The sequence below is a fragment of the Schistocerca cancellata genome, chromosome 10, assembly GCF_023864275.1.
Source record: "Schistocerca cancellata isolate TAMUIC-IGC-003103 chromosome 10, iqSchCanc2.1, whole genome shotgun sequence".
NCBI lineage: Eukaryota > Metazoa > Arthropoda > Insecta > Orthoptera > Acrididae > Schistocerca > Schistocerca cancellata.
Window position 1 is genome coordinate 222,714,905 of NC_064635.1, and position 20,170 is coordinate 222,735,074.

A 20,170-nucleotide genomic window follows, 5' to 3' on the forward strand; every position below is an offset into this window, starting at 1 on the left:
TCCCATGGCCTATAGAACGCCTTCCAAATGGTCTATCCTCTCCATAGTTCCTAGGCAGTTCTCCGATGAGTTGACGGGAAAGCGTAGTACGATCTTCGGTCAACAGATGGCGCGAGGCACTGTTGACATTAGACAGTTATTGAAATAACTGCCTGTATCAGAGGAACGGTTATCGCAGTAACCGTTAGTTTTCAGTAACCGGTTATTTCTATCAGTTACGTTATTTTTTGTCACCTCTAGCAGAGAGTCTGTGATATTCTTATTGAGTGTACAATCATTGCTGCGCGGCTTGATACAAACAAGAATCAAATTTTAAGGCTTAATTGTAGATAAGAAGTGGGTTGGTATATGTTGTTTGTGGAGCGTGTTGTGTGTGTAGTATACAAGTCGCAAATTGGTTAAAATATGTTTGAATGGGATTAATGATCGTAAAATACAGGTGGGTACGCGAATTGTAACTTCATTTTGTTTAAAATTTGATTTTTGTTATGGTTGTTTGACTTATTCTTCCGCCGTTGGGAATTACATAGACATCGAATTTTCCCTTTGTTTCTCTTCGTTTATCTCGTTGGAAAGGTGCAGTTGCATTTGTATTTAGTTAATACGCGCCCAACGTTTGTTACAATGCATTTATCTCGCTGAAAATGTGCAATAATTTTTATTTAATGATGATATGTGCAATGCAGGTCACCCATGAAACTACTTCGTGAATCGTAGCAATATTGATGATACGTAGGGTAGGTCATCCCTGGTTTCTGAGCGAAGGCTGTAAGAAATTTCGCTTTTTGGAGCAGTTTTTATAAGAAAACTATTCTCTGATTTACGTATTAACCAATATTCTCGACTATTCCTTTTAAATGAACTTTTACTCACTGAGAGGGTAAAGCTTGCTATAGTGAAACCACTTTGGTAACAAAACTAATTTACCCAGTTGCCGTCCAGCTAATTTGCTTCTAGCAAATATTAATGGAACTAATGTGTAAAAGTATTAGAACACCTCAACAGTTACTAGTTTGATATTTTTTAATAAAAAAGAGGGATGGGTTTGACAGAGCAGGCAATTTTCACTCACAATGTAATTCTAGTATCAGTAAATACCAAAATCTCATATTGGAATCTTCTGTGAAGTTTCAAAGGCGTTTGACTGGATAAATCACACTTGTCAGGAAGACTGGTTATTGTGGAGTGATGATAGCAATGGTGGATGGAGTGTTTTATATCTGCAGAAAGCAGAAAATGGTATCTGTGCCTGTCGATCTATGATAACCAAAATGTGCATAGTATTTCCACTCTCTCTACTTTTCATATGCACCTCATACGATCAAGACTATTTCATTGGTATAAGAACCCCGAACTCGTATAAGATAGATGAGGAAGAGTAATTCATTGATATAATAAACTAGTCAGTGATTGGATTAGCATAAAGCTGGAGTAAAGGTATGTTCAGATATACATGCTGTGAACATCTGTGTGTAATTCTGCCAGAATTTTTTTTTTATTAAGGAACCAGTTTTAGTGCCTGATTGCCATCATGCGCGTCGAATAAACAGAAGTACACGAGGGATTACAGAAGTGTCAGATTCCACCCGTCTGCTTTGGCCTATGGCGGAAATGACTATTCTAAGCGGCTCCAATATTGCGCGTATGACGTCATTACATACACCAAAATTCATATAAGACAATAACATCCCCCTCCAAAAATAAAATCAAATTAACGGGACAACCGCGGGAAATTGGGGGTTTTAGGGTGAGGACAATTCAAATATATTAGTAAAAAACCACCACTATCCCAAAGTATAAAATAATAAAGAAAAACAAAAAATTACAAAACCCAACAAAATCTGCACTTCCCTTGACGTATATAGGTCTACCATAGGTAACGATACCAAAACACCAAAACCTACAAATGAAACTACGCAAATTGGAATCGGACGATTCCCTTGACCTATATAGATCAACCTCAGATGACGATATCAAAACACCAACACGTACAACTACGATAATGGGAATCGGTATTTCTGGTGACCTACAACGGTCAACCACAACTATTGATACCAAAGACCAACATCTGCAACTACGAAAAATAAAATCAAAAATCCACAAATCAAACATCTCTACATAAATTAAAACACATTCAGTACACCGTCAATACATAAAACATCACAACTCGAGAATAATAGACAGAATTACTGACCAACAAATTCTGGTGCTGCAAACTAGGTCGGCCAGCCCTCCCCTCATATGCACAAATTAAACCTTTTACCACACTACAAACAACAAACCAGTGACACCTAATGAAAACGCCAAACACATGAACAAGAAAATTGATAACTCATTGAAAAAACTTCCAAACCTTACGTTTGGAATTAGAATCACTGCCAACAACTTCACACATCCAACACCAAGGCTCAAATGAACCCAATTCAACACATCATACTCGGCGGGTGCGCACCTGCCCCCCCACACATACACACCACCAGAGGGCACCATGAAACACAAGAAGACATCAACAAACACAACCACCTCATAAACACCGTGCCCTAATTACGTCGCACACCACAATACCTTTACGTCACATGTCATAGCAGATGGGTGGAATGGGACGCTTCCATTGTATCTGTTTCAGTATAGCTATATGGTACCTGTTTTATGTGCAACGGTGTTTGGATGTCTCCATTTGTTTTTTTGCATAGGGGATTGAAGATGACAGTTATCAAGTGTTGCAACGGGTTGTTTAAATAATAAAATGTCAGAGCCAGTACCTGGAATAAAATAAAGTACATAGCACTCAGTATTCTACCACCAAACAGGTAAAACAGGTAGTGCATAGGGAAATACGGAAGCGTCCGATCCAACCCGTCGGCTTTGACCCATGACGTCACAAATATGGCGGAAACGACCATAAACGACAATTCCAATATGGCGGATATAAAAACGTTGCATACGTATCACAAAGTCGAAAACATAGAAAAACAACACACACAAAGGTTTCACAAGAACAATCTGCTAACATTGATAGCAAACAAAGATAATAATAAACAAGTGGTACTCAAGGCCAGGCAGGGGGGGGGGGCTGCGCCCCCCCCCCCTGGCCCCCCCCCCCCCCCCCCCCGCCAAAAAAAAACTCCCAACCTAACCTCGTGTTCAGGACTACGCTACAGATCAATGTGTAGGTTAATCAAAAGATAAAAAAAAGAAACAAATAAAAAAAAAAAGTAAAAAACAATATTGATTCATTAGACATAACGAGTAGCGACAAAACATATAGACCACAAAGATTGAACAATCTAATGGCAAACTGATAAAAGCCTCATAGACGACGTTAAAACAAAAAGTACAGTAAAAAGGTAAACTATATATTACAGGCCCTAAAACTCCTACTAAGGTAACGTCAATGAGGCAACATCTACAAACACGCCACACTCACAAACCAAACTCCGCGCCGTAATGACGTCACACACCACAACACCCTTACGTCACGGGTCAAAGCCGACGCGTGAGATCGGATGTTTCTGTTGACCCGTGCATAGAACAGTAATGAATACTTAATACAGTATATCAGTCACTTGGAGATACTTGTACGAAGTCAAATGATACTGTGTTTGCATAATCTTCATATAGAGATAGAGAAATGATAGTGAATGTTACATATCTGCAACAGTAATATATCATTGTGGAGTAAAATGAAGAAAAGTGTTGTAAAATAAGACTTTGTACACTCTTCATCTTGATACAGTAGAGAGCCTGCATCCTGCTTGGCAGTGTGCATGAAACTGAGATACAATAAAAACTAATTTAAATAAGGGAAAGGCAACCACTTACCTACAGTGGGCCAGTGCTTGGGGCATAGTAACACAGAGAAAACAGCATCCACACTAATTTTCGAGCACTAGCTCGTTTTCCAGCAATAGTATGCACTCGCTGTCTCCACAAGTGTGTGCGTTTGGATGTCTGTGTGAATGTATTTGTTAATGTGCATACAGTGGTTGGAAAAAGAGCTAGTGCTCAAAAGCTAGTGTGAGTTCTGTAAGAGTAATAATAAAATTTTATTGTCATTCAGCTCATTACTGCAATGAAGTCGGAAGCATACATTTCTCAGTGTTCTTCAGTTTGCATGAAATGGGTAAAAGTAAAAACCAACAGAAAACAGTACTTTCATCTTCCAAAAATTCATCATCATTCGTCACATCATAGAAGATAGACTATTTAACTGTCTGAATCTCTTCGGATCTTTGAGGAGTTATATGTTCATGTGCGGAAACTAAACATGTCTTTATAAACTCTCCTTCAGTGAAACTGTACTTAGTTGATTGTTCTTCTTGAAAACAAAATATTCATTGTGAAAATGTTGGGGAAAACTTCCATTCAAACATTAGATGCAGAATTCAAGACATAGCATACATTTGATGAAGGATAATGGCTCTTGCAAAACAATAATTGCTGTATTTTCTTTGAATGAGAGCACAAATGTCTCTAATGTTACTTAGCTAGTAATTTACATTGTATGGATCAAGATATATTTTCATTTCATGCACCAACAGGTACATAGTTTTTACTGTTTACTGTTTAACAAAAATATAATTTGTTACAAAATTATTCTAGGACTATTGCTTATTAGATTAGATTTTGTACAATTTTTCTTTTGATACAATAATGGGGTCGACAGAAGCGTCCGATCCCACGCTTCGGCTTTGACCTGTGACGTAAGGGTGTTGTCGTGTGTGACGTCATGACGGCGCGTAGTTTGGTTTGAGTGTGGCTGTCTCCAGTTCTGTTTTATCTTATTTTATTTACTTTTCTGATCTGTTCTAACAGAAAACTTATTACGGTGTTAATGAATTTATGTACACTACAGTTCGAAGCAATTGCAATTGCAATACCATTATTGGCAAATACGGAAACGTCCGATCTCGCCCGTCTGCTTTGACCCATGACGTCACAAATATGGCGGAAACAAAAACAAACACACACACTTTCCACAAGAAGCCTAATGACACTAACGGGACAAACGCGGGAAATGGGGTGTTTTGGGTGGGGGGGGGGGGCAAACTAAATATAAACAAATTTAGACGCCTTGCGTAGCTACAACGTGTAAGTGAAGACAGCCATGCATGAATACCCACCCACCTCCCCAGGGGTCGTAACCCCTGCAACCCATAGAAGATAAAGATGCTTCAATAGCTGATTAGTGTTTTTTGTCTTTTTTTAAAAAAAATCTCACGGGATAGAACATAAAATGTCCTGTTCCACACCATTACAAATGATCCATGTAACATGAAACTAACTAACTTGGAGAAATTAGCTGTCTACTGCACAAAGAGTGTTTCATCTTAAACTCCAGAATGCAGTCATGCATTTCCGAAATTGACGTGTTTTATCCTGCAATGTAAAATTCAAGACATCCACAGAGGAAGGTCAGTTTGCGATTCACCATTAATTTTTTGTTTCTTCTGCTGGTAAACACTCATGGTCGTCATCATCGTCATCATAACACTCATATCATATCCATAAATATGTTAACTTCCCCACGAAATTTAAAAAAATCTCACAAGGACTTTACCTCAACTCAGCCAGCGTATATCACCATAAATGTTTGCCAGGTCCTCCAAAAAGGCTTGGAACTGGTGATGTTTGAGAATGTGACTGTGGATGAAATTTGTTGTTTGAGTCGCCACACTCACCACTTCCTTTATGTTCACACTCTTAGTACTTAAATTTTCTTGGTGGAGAATGCAGTGCGAAAATTTCATATGGAATTAGAGCATCGATTTTAGCAAGTGCCATGAAACCGATATTTTGGCCAATCATAGCCAGTGTGCTGTCTACCAATGAAGTGAGATTCTTCCAATGTAGACCCATATTGTCAATACTCTCCTGCCTAAACATGAGAATATCTGCCCGTGTAGTAGGGTCTCCTGTGATGATGATACCACTACCTACTGCGGGAATGTAAATACTACCCCATAGTAAAATTCCATATGTCATAATGCTTTGGAAGAAAGCAAAATATGCTGATCTGACATAGTTATCCAGAACATATATTTTTAAATTTCTAATTAGACAAATTTATTTATTTTTATTTATTTATTTATCCTTTGGCAAAGTACATTGTATGTATTCAGATGTTTAGTGCTGCTTCCATATGATGAATACTTAATAGAGTCGTGTTGCTTAACAGTGCTTTCTTTAATTCTTGCTCCTCTGCTTCTCTCTATTCATCTTGCAAGTGTCCATAATCATTTGGCCAGAAGATATTGTAATGTCCTTAGTAATTCAATTTTTTCACTGAGTTCAGAGGCTTGAAGCACAAGACACCATTGCATACCATAAACTACAGTGCAATGTCTGGCCCTGATTTAACACTGCTGTGGGCCATGCGAACACAAGAGGTGAGCAGGCCGCTGTTGACTGAAAATGAAATCTCATATGAGTGCAGTACCTGCTGCTAGAATGGGGAGATAGCAATATACTACATGTGGCCTACACCTGTGGTTGTATGGACAAAAAAGAGAACATTCTCTGGGATATTCTCAGAGTTAAAGAAGATTCTCTGAGAAAATTCTCATTTGTGTATGAATAAAAAATTTGAATCATATTCTATGCCAAGGGTTCCTTCTCACTATCTCCCCTCTTTCTTGAGAAGGTTCTCAGTGTGTGTCATCTGCTGAATTTGACACAGGACACATGCATAATCTTAAGTTTCACGCAACTCGGTCAAACAAACATTTAGCCTACAAATGTGGATTTGGCATCAGTATGTTCTTGAAGAGTTGCATGACATTTTAGTTTTATATGCGACAGCAAATTATTGAACTGTATACTGACAGTTTACAAAAATGCGTTTTCTGATGATTTCACCAAATTTTTGACATGCTGGAAACTTTTTTTGTTTTTATTTTTTTTTATTGAAGTTAGATGGACACATGGTGTGAGAGAAGAATACATCACATTTCATCTACTCTAAACCTGACAAGTTTTCTAACATGAAATAAAAGATTGGTTAAATATGACTCCAAATGATCCGCTGCTGGGTCATGTACTTAACAGTCACCTGTGTAGTTTCGTTCCTCCCTCCCTCTCCACCCTTGCCGCCCCACCCATGAACCACGGACCTTGCCGTTGGTGGGGTGGCTTGCGTGTCTCAGCTATACAGATAGCCGTACCGTAGGTGCAACCACAACGGAGAGGTATCTGTTGAGAGGCCAGACAAACATGTGGTTCCTGAAGAGGGGCAGCAGCCTTTTCAGTAGTTGCAGGGGCAACAGTCTGGATGATTGACTGGTCTGACCTTGTAACACTAACCAAAACTGCCTTGCTGTGCTGGTACTGCGAACAGCTGAAAGCAATGGGAAACTATGGCCATAATTTTTCCCGAGGGTATGCAGCTGTACTGTATGGTTAAATGATAATGGCATCCTCTTGGGTAAAATATTCCGGATCTCCGGGCGGGGACTACTCAGGAGAAAAACTGGTATTCTACGGATCGGAGTGTGGAATATCAGATCCCTTTATTGGGCAGGTAAGCTAGAAAATTTAAAAAGGGAAATGGATAGGTTAAAGTTAGATATAGTGGGAATTAGTGAAGTTCGGTGGCAGGAGCAATAAGACTTCTGGTCAGGTGAGTACAGGGTTATAAATACAAAATCAAATAGGGGTAATGCAGGAGTAGGTTTAATAATGAATAGGAAAATAGGAATGCAAGTAGGCTACTACAAACAGCATAGTGAACACATTACTGTGGCCAAGATAGACACGAAGCCCACGCCTACTACAGTAGTAAAAGTTTATATGCCAACTAGCTCCGCAGGTGACGAAGAGATTGATGAAATGTATGAGGAGATAAAAGACATTATTCAGATAGTGAAGGGAGATGAAAATTTAGTAGTCATGGGTGACTGGAACATGATAGTAAGGAAAGGAAGAGAAGGAAACGTAGTGGGTGAATATGGAATGGGAGTAAGGAATGAAAGAGGAAGCCACCCGGTAGAATTTTGCACAGAGCATAACTTAATCATAGCTAGCGCGTGGTTCAAGAATCATGAAAGAAGGTTCTGTACATGGAAGAAGCCTGGAGATACTGGAAAAACTGGTAGAAGCCAACCTCGGGGAGGAGCAGTTTGGATTCCGTAGAAATGTTGGAACACGTGAGGCAATATTGACCCTACGACTTATCTTAGAAAATAGATTAAGGAAAGGCAAATCTAAGTTTCTAGCATTTGTAGACTTAGAGAAAGCTTCTGACAATGTTGACTGGAATACTCTCTTTCAAATTCTGAAGGTGGCAGGGGTAAAATGCAGGGAGCGAAAGGCTATTTACAATTTGTACAGAAACCAGATGGCAGTTGCAAGAGTTGAGGGGCATGAAAGGGAAGCAGTAGTTGGGAAGGGAGTGAGACAGGGTTGTAGCCTCTCCCCGATGTTATTCAATCTGTATATTGAACAAGCAGTAAAGGAAACAAAAGAAAAATTCGGAGTAGGTATTAAAATCCATGGAGAAGAAATAGAAACTTTGAGGTTAGCCGATGACATTGTAATTCTGTGAGAGACAGCAAAGGACCTGGAAGAGCAGCTGAACGGAATGGACAGAGTCTTGAAAGGAGGATATAAGATGAACATCAACAAAAGCAAAACGAGGATAACGGAATGTAGTTGAATTAAATCGGGTGATGCTGCGAGAGTTAGATTAGGAAATGAGACACTTAAAGTAGCAAAGGAGTTTTGCTATTTGGGGAGCAAAACAACTTCTGAAGAAGAGAAATTTGTTAACATCGAGTATAGATTTAAGTGTCAGTAAGTCGTTTCTGAATGTATTTGTATGGAGTGTAGAAGAGAATAGAAGCTTTCAAAATGTGGTGCTATAGAAGAATGCTGAAGATTAGATGGGCAGATCACATAACTAATGAGGAGGTATTGAATAGAATTGGAGAGAGGAGAGATTTGTGGCACAACTTGACTAGAAGAAGGGATCGGTTTGTAGGGCATATTCTGAGGCATCAAGGGATCACCAGTTTAGTATTGGAGGGCAGTGTGGAGGGTAAAAATCGTAGAGGGAGACCAAGATATGAATACACTAAACAGATGCAGAAGGAAGTAGGTTTCTGTAGGTACTGGTAGATGAAGCAGCTTGCACAGGATAGAGCAGCATGGAGAGCTGCATCAAACCAGTCTCTGGACTGAAGACCGCAACAACGTGTGGTTTCGTTGCGAGAAACTGATGGCTGGGTTTGAATAAACGATCACGTACTTCAGATACCATTTGAATAGTAAAAATGGCAGCATTATTAAGCCTTTGAACAAGATCCTGAATGTGGGCTTTGCATGACAGTTTACTATCTATCTGAACACCTAGATATTTGAATAGGTCAGTTTCACTAATCATATGCCCATTCTCTGAATGGGTTTTGTTGGATTCTATGTTACAAACTGTAAAGACCGAGTGTTAATGTGATTTAGCATTAGTTTATTTTCTACAAGCCATGAACTTATGTTGAACTGCACTATTTGAAACAGAGCCAATGTTGCACCAAGCTAGTGTCAGCAGCAGACAGAAATATTTTACAATTACCTGTAATACTAGAGGGCATATCATTTATACAAATAAGGAACAGGAGTGGCCCCAACACTAATACCTGAACCCCCCCCCCCCCCCTTTTTCACCATGCCCCACTCAGACCCACATCAGAGCCATTCTCAACACTGTGAATAATGACCTTTCGCTGTCTGTTGTTAAATTGAGAGGTGAACCAGTTGTGAGTTACTCCCCATATTCCATGATGGTCCAACCTATGGAACAATATTTTGTGATAAATACAAACACGTTGTTGTGGTGGTCTTCAGTCCTGAGACTGGTTTGATGCAGCTCTCCATAGCTGTTCAAAACCTTTTGTTTAATCCATCCAGTACCTCACAGAGAAAAGAGAACATAACATTTTCAGTTGTTAAACCAGTTCTAGGGCCCCCTATGTATTCCACCTGTAGGGATTGTGGAGACGAGCTCAGGCTAATTATAACATGCACAGAGGCATTTAAGCTGTCATTTTTACTGCGTTCTATATGCAGTTGGAACGGGAAGAAACCCATTTTTACTGCGATTTATATGCAGTTGGAACGGGAAGAAACCCTAGTGTGTGGAACCGTGCTAATTGCTGTCTGCTATGCACATAAATGATTCGCAGAATATGTGTGCAGATGTAGATGTAGAAGGAAGGTCAGCTGTGTGTGGTGCTGGCTGCTGTGCATTTACAGAGAAAATATGGAAATCCAAGAGCAGGGTGCAATAGAATTTTGTCTATATCCTTGTAGATGTCAGGGAAGAGGGATGTGACATTGATAGAGAGTAGCTACTGCACTGTGAAGGAATTTCTATCAAACACACACACACACACACACACACACACACACACACACACACACACACTCACCCGAGAGAGAGAGAGAGAGAGAGAGAGAGAGAGAGAGAGATACTAGTTTCAGACAAAAGCAGGCAACTTCAGAACAGATGGAACATTATGGTTAGAATCTCAGATTTGTTTTATCTCATGACAATGTTGGCAGTACATCATTAGAGGACAGGGTATTGACATAGAATGCAGACTTGTCTCAGTCAGCAGTAAACTCCTGTAATGCTGTGTTGAAGTGGGTCTTACAAATTAAAAACAAATCAAAATTGTTTGTGAAGATGTTGTGATTAATTGTACAAATATGTACAAAAGTGCTGTCATAAGTGTAAACCTAGCAGAACAAATGTTCATGGTGAACAAAGAAGTGGGGATATATCGATTGTGACTGACGAGATGGTGAAGATGATCGAAGAAATGATCCGTGGTGACTGTCGATTGACTGTGTATGAGGTGAACACAATGTTTCCAGAAATTTCCATATCTGTTTAGTACGAAAGCATTATTTAAACATGCGGTTTTTGAAAATCGTGAGTTAGGTAGTTCCTTGACTCTGATGTGACTGTCGCACTACACCCCTGAGATGAAGAGACAATCTGTGCAGTGGCCACATGGACCAATCCATACCAAGTGGTTCAACACTGGTCGCTTGACCATCTTGAGGGGGGGGGGGGGGAGATGATATTTGCTGGGTGAATTCCCTCATGTTTGGGGGATTCAAAAATATTTCTTTAATGGTTATCATTTAGAAACAGTGGCCATTTTTGTTCCAGGCTACAAACATTCTTTTGCATTTACAAGCATGTGCAGTTTTTTAAACTATTTGGTAATGGGTTGCCCCATACCTTTCAAGCAAGCAGCATTTAGTTAGCACACACTGAACTACAAATTCAAACCATCATCCTAGCCAAATGTGTGTCTTAATATATTTGTAATGCCTCAAAGTTATTGGTCATAAATTAAATAAACTCAATTTTTGCCCAGTATTCTTTCAAAGAACGAGTAATTTCTTAGCCTTAATATTTTTTGTGCTATTACACTACATAGTATAGTTTTTATAGTATCAATTGGTGAGAAGCTTACATTAGAAAAAGAACACTATTTAAAAAAGAAATTATTCAGATAGTGAAGGGAGACGAAAATTTAATGGTCATGGGTGACTGGAATTCGGTGGTAGGAAAAGGGAGAGAAGGAAACATAGTAGGTGAATATGGATTGGGGCTAGGAAATGAAAGAGGAAGCTGCCTGGTAGAATTTTGCACAGAGCACAACTTAATCATAGCTAACACTTGGTTCAAGAATCAGAAAAGAAGGTTGTATACATGGAAGAAGCCTGGAGATACTAAAAGGTATCAGATAGATTACATAATGGTAAGACAGAGATTTAGGAACCAGGTTTTAAATTGTAAGACATTTCCAGGGGCAGATGTGGACTCTGACCACAATCTATTGGTTATGAACTGTAGATTAAAACTGAAGAAACTGCAAAAAGGTGGTAATTTAAGGAGATGGGACCTGGATAAACTGACTAAACCAGAGGTTATACAGAGTTTCAGGGAGAGCATAAGGGAACAATTGACAGGAATGGGGGAAAGAAATACAGTAGAAGAAGAATGGGTAGCTCTGAGGGATGAAGTATTGAAGGCAGCAGAGGATCAAGTAGGTAAAAAGACGAGGGCTAGTAGAAATCCTTGGGTAGCAGAAGAAATATTGAATTTAATTGATGAAAGGAGAAAATATAAAAATGCAGTAAATGAAGCAGGCAAAAAGGAATACAAATGCCTCAAAAATGAGATCAACAGGAAGGGCAAAATGGCTAAGCAGGGATGGCTAGAGGACAAATGTAAGGATGTAGAGGCTTATCTCACTAGGGGTAAGATAGATACTGCCTACAGGAAAATTAAAGAGACCTTTGGAGAAAAGAGAACCACTTGTATGAATATCAAGAGCTCAGATGGAAACCCAGTTCTAAGCAAAGAAGGGAAAGCAGAAAGGTGGAAGGAGTATATAGAGGGTCTATACAAGGGCAATGTACTTGAGGACAATATTATGGAAATGGAAGAGGATGTAGATGAAGATGAAATGGGAGATATGATACTGCGTGAAGAGTTTGTCAGAGCACTGAAAGACCTGAGTCGAAACAGGGCCCTGGGAGTAGACAACATTCCATTAGAACTACTGACGGCCTTGGGAGAGCCAGTCCTGACAAAAAATTCTACCATCTGGTGACCAAAATGTATGAGACAGGCAAAATACCCTCAGACATCAAGAAGAATATAATAATTCCAATCCCAAAGAAAGCATGTGTTAACAGATGTGAAAATTACCAAACTATCAGTTTAATAAGTCACAGCTGCAAAATACTAACGTGAATTCTTTACAAGATGAATGGAAGAACTGGTAGAAACCGACCTCGGAGAAGATCAGTTCGGATTCCGTGGAAATATTGGAACACGTGAGGCAATACTGACCCTAAGACTTATTTTAGAAGCTAGATTAAGGAAAGGCAAACCTACGTTTCTAGCATTTGTAGACTTAGAGAAAGCTTCTGACAATGTTGACTGGAATACTCTCTTTCGAATTCTGAAGGTGGCAGGGGTAAAATACAGGGAGCGAAAGGCTATTTACAATTTGTACAGAAACCAGATGGCAGTTATACGAGTCGAGGGGCATGAAAGGGAAGCAGTGGTTGGGAAGGGAGTGAGGCAGGGTTGTAGCCTCTCCCCGATGTTATTCAATTTGTATATTGAGCAAGCAGTAAAGGAAATAAAAGAAAAATTCGGAGTAGGTATTAAAATCCATGGAGAAGAAATAGAAACTTTGAGGTTAGCCGATGACATTGTAATTCTGTGAGAGACAGCAAAGGACCTGGAAGAGCAGCTGAACGGAATGGACAGTGTCTTGAAAGGAGGATATGAGATGACCATCAACAAAAGCAAAACGAGGATAATGGACTGTAGTCGAATTAAGTCGGGCGATGCTGAGGGAATTAGATTAGGAAATGAGACGCTTAAAGTAGTAAAGGAGTTTTGCTATTTGGGGTGGAAAATTACTGATGATGGTCGAAGTAGAGAGGATATAAAATGTAGACTGGCAATGGCAAGGAAAGCGTTTCTGAAGAAGAGAAATTTGTTAACATTGAGTATAGATTTAAGTGTCAGGAAGTCTTATCTGAATGTATTTGTATGGAGTGTAGGCATGTATGGAAGTGAAACATGGACGATAAATTGTTTGGACAAGAAGAGAATAGAAGCTTTCGAAATGTGGTGCTACAGAAGAATGCTGAAGATCAGATGGGTAGATCACATAACTAATGAGGAGGTATTGACTAGAATTGAAGAGAAGAGAAATTTTGTGGTACAACTTGATTAGAAGAAGGGATCGGTTGGTAGGACATGTTCTGAGGCATCAAGGGATCACCAATTTGGTATTGGAGGGCAGCACGGAGGGTAAAAATCGTAGAGGGAGACCAAGAGATGAATACAGTAAACAGTTACAGAAGGATGTAGGTTGCAGTAGGTACTGGGAGATGAAGCAGCTTGCACAGGATAGAGTAGCATGGAGAGCTGCATCAAACCAGTCTCAGGACTGGAGACAACAACAACAACATTAAAAAAAAAAAAAAAAGGATGTTTAAATTTTTGTTTCATTCTGTGGCCCTCAATGTCTTTGTTAGTGGACAAAGTAAAAATCTGAAAATTGCGCACTTAATAGACCTTTGTGATACCAATCTTAAGAATAAATTTCAATTTTGAGGTTCAGTGGGAAGTTACAAATAAAACATCAATTTGAGTCAAAAATACATTTCTTAATATGTGCAATATCTGGACTAATGGGTAAAGTATATCAGTTACATATTTTAAATCTAGACCTATCTAAGACAACTTTTTTTAATGAGGCAACTAATTACTTGCCTTAATGAACATTGGCTTACATCTGACAATATTAAAATTCTTGATGAAATTGAAAATTTAGAATTAGCCAACAGTAGGCAAGAGAAGTAATATGGAAGCTCTTGCATACTTACTCATTCTGATATACAATATGAAATATGAAATGATTTTAATCAGTTGAATGCAGAGTGTGTATTTGAGAGCTGCTGTGTCAGGTTGTCTTGAACTGCGCGACCGCTACGGTCGCAGGTTCGAATCCTGCCACGGGCATGGATGTGTGTGATGTCCTTAGGTTAGTTAGGTTTAAGTAGTTCTACGTTCTAGGGGACTGATGACCTCAGATGTTAAGTCCCATAGTGCTCAGAGCTATTTGAACCATTTTTGTGTCAGGGTGAGAGACCTAAATGTTGTTGTGGTTTCTATTTATAGAGTACCTGAGAAAACTACAGTTCAAGCTTTTCTGATGAAATTTCATTGTCTGTTTGAAAAACGTAATAAAGGAAAAAGCTAGTAACAGCTGCTGATTTCAATACTAATATCGTAGTTGAAAACAGTGACATGTCCAAATTCATTGACTTAATAAAAAGCTTTGGCTTCAGAATAAACTTCATGCAACCCACTAGAGTTAATACACAGTCAGCTACCGGTGTTGATAATATCCTTAATATCCTAACAAATTATGTATTTGAAGAGGTTTACAAATTTTGCATGGATTTAGGAATCCAGACCAAACTTATATTATTCATTGAACTACCAAAAATTAAGAAAGAAATTTCGTGTAACAAAAGCCGTATGAAAAGGAACTTCGATGAAAAAATTCGGTTACATGTGGAAATAAGTTCAGAGAGGTTGAATGGCCTTACAACAGCTGTATTTTGAGTAAAAGTAGTTTTAATAATTTTTTTAAATTGCTTTCTTGAAATATTTAATGAAACTTTTCCACTTAGAACCTTATACAACAAAACGACTAATAAACTTAAATAGATAACACAGGGTATAAAAATTTCTAGTCCCAAGAAGAGGAAACTCCACAATGAACTGAAATATAATAAAAGCAGGCGTTTTACTGAGTATGTTTGCCATTATAAAGCTATATTTAAAAAAAGTTGTGAAGGCAGCAAAACAAATGACAAATAAGAAGTTCATTGCGCAACATAAAAGTAAAACAAAACCAATGTGGTCTGTTGTCAAATCAGAATTAGGTGTTGGTGTTAGTACTAATGAAATATCTAGGATTAAAGTAGATGAAAGCTTTATTGTAAGTTCGGCTCAAACATCAGTGTGTTTAAATGAATTCTTCATAAATGTGGCAAAGTCAGATGTTGACGTAACAGAGTATCAGAGTAAAGTAAATCCCTGTGGAATCCAACAAGAAGCTGAGTATCTTACAGATTTAAAAAAAAAAAAAAAAACACAGTAAAGGATGTGGAAAATGTTACATTATCATTAAAAAATGAAAGCTCTGCTGGGTGGGATGGGATACCCACTAAAGTGATTAAAACAATGTGCACATCCCCTAACTAAAATATTCAACCAGCCTTTTGAACAGGGATGCTTTCCTGTTGTTTCGAAGTATGTCGAAGTCATACCTCTGTTCAAGAAAGGGCTGAGGGAAGATATGGGAAACTGTCAGCCTATTTCTATTCTACCAGTTCTGTCAAACGTGTTAGAGAAAATAGCTGCAAATCAGATCAAAAACTTTATTGTAAAAAATATTATTATAAGTAACGAATTTGGACTTCAGCCAAGTAAGGACAATTAGGATGCAGTGAATAACTTTATTGAAAAGATAAGCAAATCATTAGATCATAGGAGTAAAGTTGCAGATATCTTCTGTGACCTCACAAAAGCATTTGACTCCGTGAACCATGACATGCTTATCTACAAATTAGACAAATATGGGGCTAAGGACAGTGCTCTGAATTGCCTAACCTCATGCTTACACAACAGAAAACAAAGGGTAACTTTCACCTCAGATGCAGTAAATTATTATTCTAAGTGGAGTACAGCATCACAGGGTGTACCTCAAGGCTCCATTTTGGGGCCAATCCTATTCCTATTCTACGTGAATGACTTGCCCATAAATATAAATTCCCCATCAGTTCTGTTTAAGAGATGATACTTCTGTTTTAACTGAAGATGACGATGCAGAAAAAATTCAGTTTCATAGCAAGCACACTGTATACCTTGGAAAACTGGTTCCGGTTAAATGGGTTGAAACTGAACATAGCAAAAACCCATATGGTGCATTTCAAAATCAAACATTCAAAGCTTGTGGCACTTATAACAATGAACCTATGAAAGAAGTTGACATGGTCAAATTCCTGGGACTAAATGTGAACAAGAACTTAAGCTGGAATACGCATATTGACTTCCTATCAAATAAACTAAGCAGTTTTGCATTTGCAATGCAAATACTAGCAAATTCCACTAAATGAAGTACACAAAAAATTGCTTATCTTAGTTATTATGAATCTGTCATTAGACATGGGATAATTTTCTGGCAAAGTTTATGTAGTGTATCTCGAATACTTAAACTGCAAAGGAAAATTGTCTGATATGTGTACTGCACAGCAATAAATCTTGTTGTCCATTATTTTGGAAACGACAAATCTTAACTGTTCCCTCCATATATTTAAGAAATTATAATCTTTGTACACAGCAGACAAAAACTATTAGAGGAGAATCATTTTAACCGTACGTATAACACCAGGAATAAAAATAATTCAATGCTACCCATACACCAGTTGAAATTATACTTAAGAGCCAAAGAAATTGTTACACCAGCCTAATATGGTGTAGGACCTCAGTGGGCACGCAGAAGCACCGCAGCACGACGTGGCATGGACTCGACTTATGTCTGAAGTATTGCTGGAGGAAATTGATACTATGAATGCTGTAGGGCTGTCCATAAATCTTACAAGAGTACAAAGGGGTGGGGATTTCTTCTGAACAGTATGTTGCAAGGCATCCCAGATATGCTCAATAATATGTGTGTCTGGGGAATTTGGTGGCCAGCGGAAGTGCTGATACTCAGAAGACTGTTTCTAGAGCCACTCTGTAGCAGCTCTGGACGCGAGGAGTGTCACGTTGTCCTGCTGGAATTGCCCAAGTCCTTCTGAATGCACAATGGACATGAATGGGTGCAGATGATCAGACAGGATGCTTACGTATGTATCACCTGTCAGTGTTGTATCTAGATGTATCAGTGGCCCCATATCACTCCAACTGCACATGCACCACACCATTACAGAGCCTCCACCAGCTTGAACAGTCCCCTATTGACATCCAGGGTCCATGGATTCGTGAGGTTGTGTCCGTACACATACACTTCCATCTGCTCAGTACAATTTGAAACTAGACTCTTCCAACCAGTCAACATGTTTCTAGTCATTGACAGTCCATTGTCAATGCTGACGGGCCGAGGTGAGGTGTAAAGATTTGTGTCATGCAGTCATCAAGGGTACATATGTGGGCCTTCAGCTCTGAAAGCCCATATTGATGATGTTTCTTTGGATGGTTTGCGCTCTGACACTTATTGATGGCCCAGCATTGAAATCTGGAGCAATTTGCGGAAGTGTTGCACTTGCGTCACGTTGGAACAATTCTCTTCATTCATCATTGGTCCCGTTCCTGCAGGATCTTTTTCTGGCTTCAGTGATGTGGGAGATTTGATGTTCCTGATATTCAGGCTGTACTCATGAAATGGTTGTACAGGAAAATCCCCACTTCATTGCTACCTCAGAGATGCTGTGTCACGTCTCTCATGCGTCGATAACGAGGGTGGTTTGAAAAGTTCTTGGAGTCAGGTCAGTGCTAGCCCAATTCATGTGATAGTCATTGGACTGTTACCTGTAAACATGTGCCACGTCAGTGCTCTTGGAAGAGGGCTGTGTTGGTGAGGTAGCTATGTTGTTCCCGCATTGTGATTTGCGTAGATGGAAAAAATCAAGACTTGAGCAGTGATTAAGTACTTTGTAAAGAAAGTTATGAAAGCAAAGAACATTCATGCCTATTTCCAGAATACACTGGGGGAATCTGCTTCTTCATATATTTGCCGAGTGGACAGATGAATTTAAATTTGATTGGGAGAGCTTAGATGAAACTTGGGTGCACTACTATACCCCAGAGACAAAACAACAGTCAAAGCATTGGAAATATGCTGATTCTCCGCCACCAAAGAAAGCTGAGACAATTCCTTTGGCGGGAAAGGTCACGGCATCAGTGTCCCGGGGTGCAAAGGGGATTCTGTTTGTATATTATCTCCCCACTGGGCAAACAGTTACTGGAGAATACTGTGCTAACCTCCTGGACAAATTGCAACAAAAGATACAGTTAAAAGGCCAGTTTTAGGAAGGAAGAAAGTCATCTTCCATCAAGACAATGTGCGCCCGCAAGGTACAAATTGTTGCCACACCTGCCTTATTCACCTGATATGGCTCCGTGAGACATCCATCTCTTCCCAAAACTGAAAATTTTTCTTAGTGCATGAAGATTCACTTCAGACGAAGAATTGGTAGCCGGAATGGACAACTATTTTGCAGGCCTGGAGGAATCTCATTTTCAAGATGGGATCAAGCCACTGGAACATCGTTGGACCAAGTGCATTTATCTACAAGGAGACTACACTGAAAAATAAAAAAAGTTTTAGTGATGTAAATACTTTTTCTCTATTATGTTCCAAGAACTTTAAACACCACCCTCGTATAACACCATGTTCAAACTCACTTAAATCTTGATAACCTGCTGTCATAGCAGTAGTAACTGATCTAACAACTGCGCCAGACACTTGTTGTCGTACATAGGCTTTGCCGACCGCAGTGCCAATATATCTCTGTATTGGAATATGCATGCCTATACTAGTTTGTTTGGTGCTTCATTTTATATGCACGAACTCCACAGTATGTTGGGATGACAATATACTTGAAGTTAATGGCAAAAAAATATTTAATATGAAGTCAGGAATTTTAAAAATGAAGCTACAGCAGATTCTGTGAGAGAAATGCTGCTGTTCAATAGAAGAATTCATAGAGGATGAAATAATTTGAGCAGGGTGTAATTAAGTTTAAGACTTTATTGAATGTGTGTACAACAAAATTGTGTTATTACTATGATGCTTTTTGTTAACATCAGCTGTTCTTTGTTTATGGTGAAATTTTACCACAATTTGACGTCCTGTACCCGAATCAAATGATTCAGATTATGTTTGTTATGAGACAGATAAACCACAAAAAAAAAGTTATCTTGTTCTCCCCTTAATTTTTTTTTACTATGTTGTTCATTGAACAACAGAGACATTTCTTCACTCTGTTTGGGCATTGAATTAAAAGTTTGCCCAGTCACAGTTGTAAATTCCAGGGCAGATACCTTCTTCATTACATCTTAATACCTCTTGACAGGCATCCAGATTTGATTCTTTCCAACTTTTTTGAAGAAGCTCCTTTATCAATTTCGGCAAGCCACCACTGTTTGCCATAAACATAGGCCACTGTGTCCTCATTTTGATGTGTTAGTGGTACAAGTTTTCCATATTGATGTTCACTATCGGGGGATGTGATGAGAACTCATACAAGAATATGTTGCTTGACTGAGATATAAAACAGTGGAAAGATCAGATACCTTTAATTTTTTGACTAGTGTGGAATCTTTTCTGCGACACACTGGTGTACAGTTCTTGTATTTCCTCACATTTTACAAAAACATAGGTAATCCCTTTACCTGTAGTTTAAAGAATTTGAACATTTCCTCAAATGTCAAGGTCTGGTTCTCATAGGTCCGCTGTAGACTAGCATTTGTGACAGCTCATTTTGTTGTGTCCCTGGCGCCATCACACACATCCTTCCCATGGCATAATGCAAAAAAGTGCAATTCTGCATAAAG

At 38.9% G+C, this 20,170-nt stretch overlaps 1 protein-coding gene across 15 annotated transcripts in view; it reads left to right on the top strand.

Moving 5' to 3' along the window:
* The first annotated feature begins 261 nt into the window (after positions 1-261).
* LOC126106877 (longitudinals lacking protein, isoforms N/O/W/X/Y-like) overlaps positions 262-20,170 on the top strand; it is a 321,743-nt gene continuing 301,834 nt past the window's right edge. For all 15 annotated transcript variants that reach the window (XR_007523406.1, XR_007523408.1, XR_007523407.1 and 12 more), the window contains exon 1: positions 262-439. The gene's annotated coding sequence lies outside the window, so the exon portion shown is untranslated. The remainder of the gene's footprint in view (positions 440-20,170) is intronic.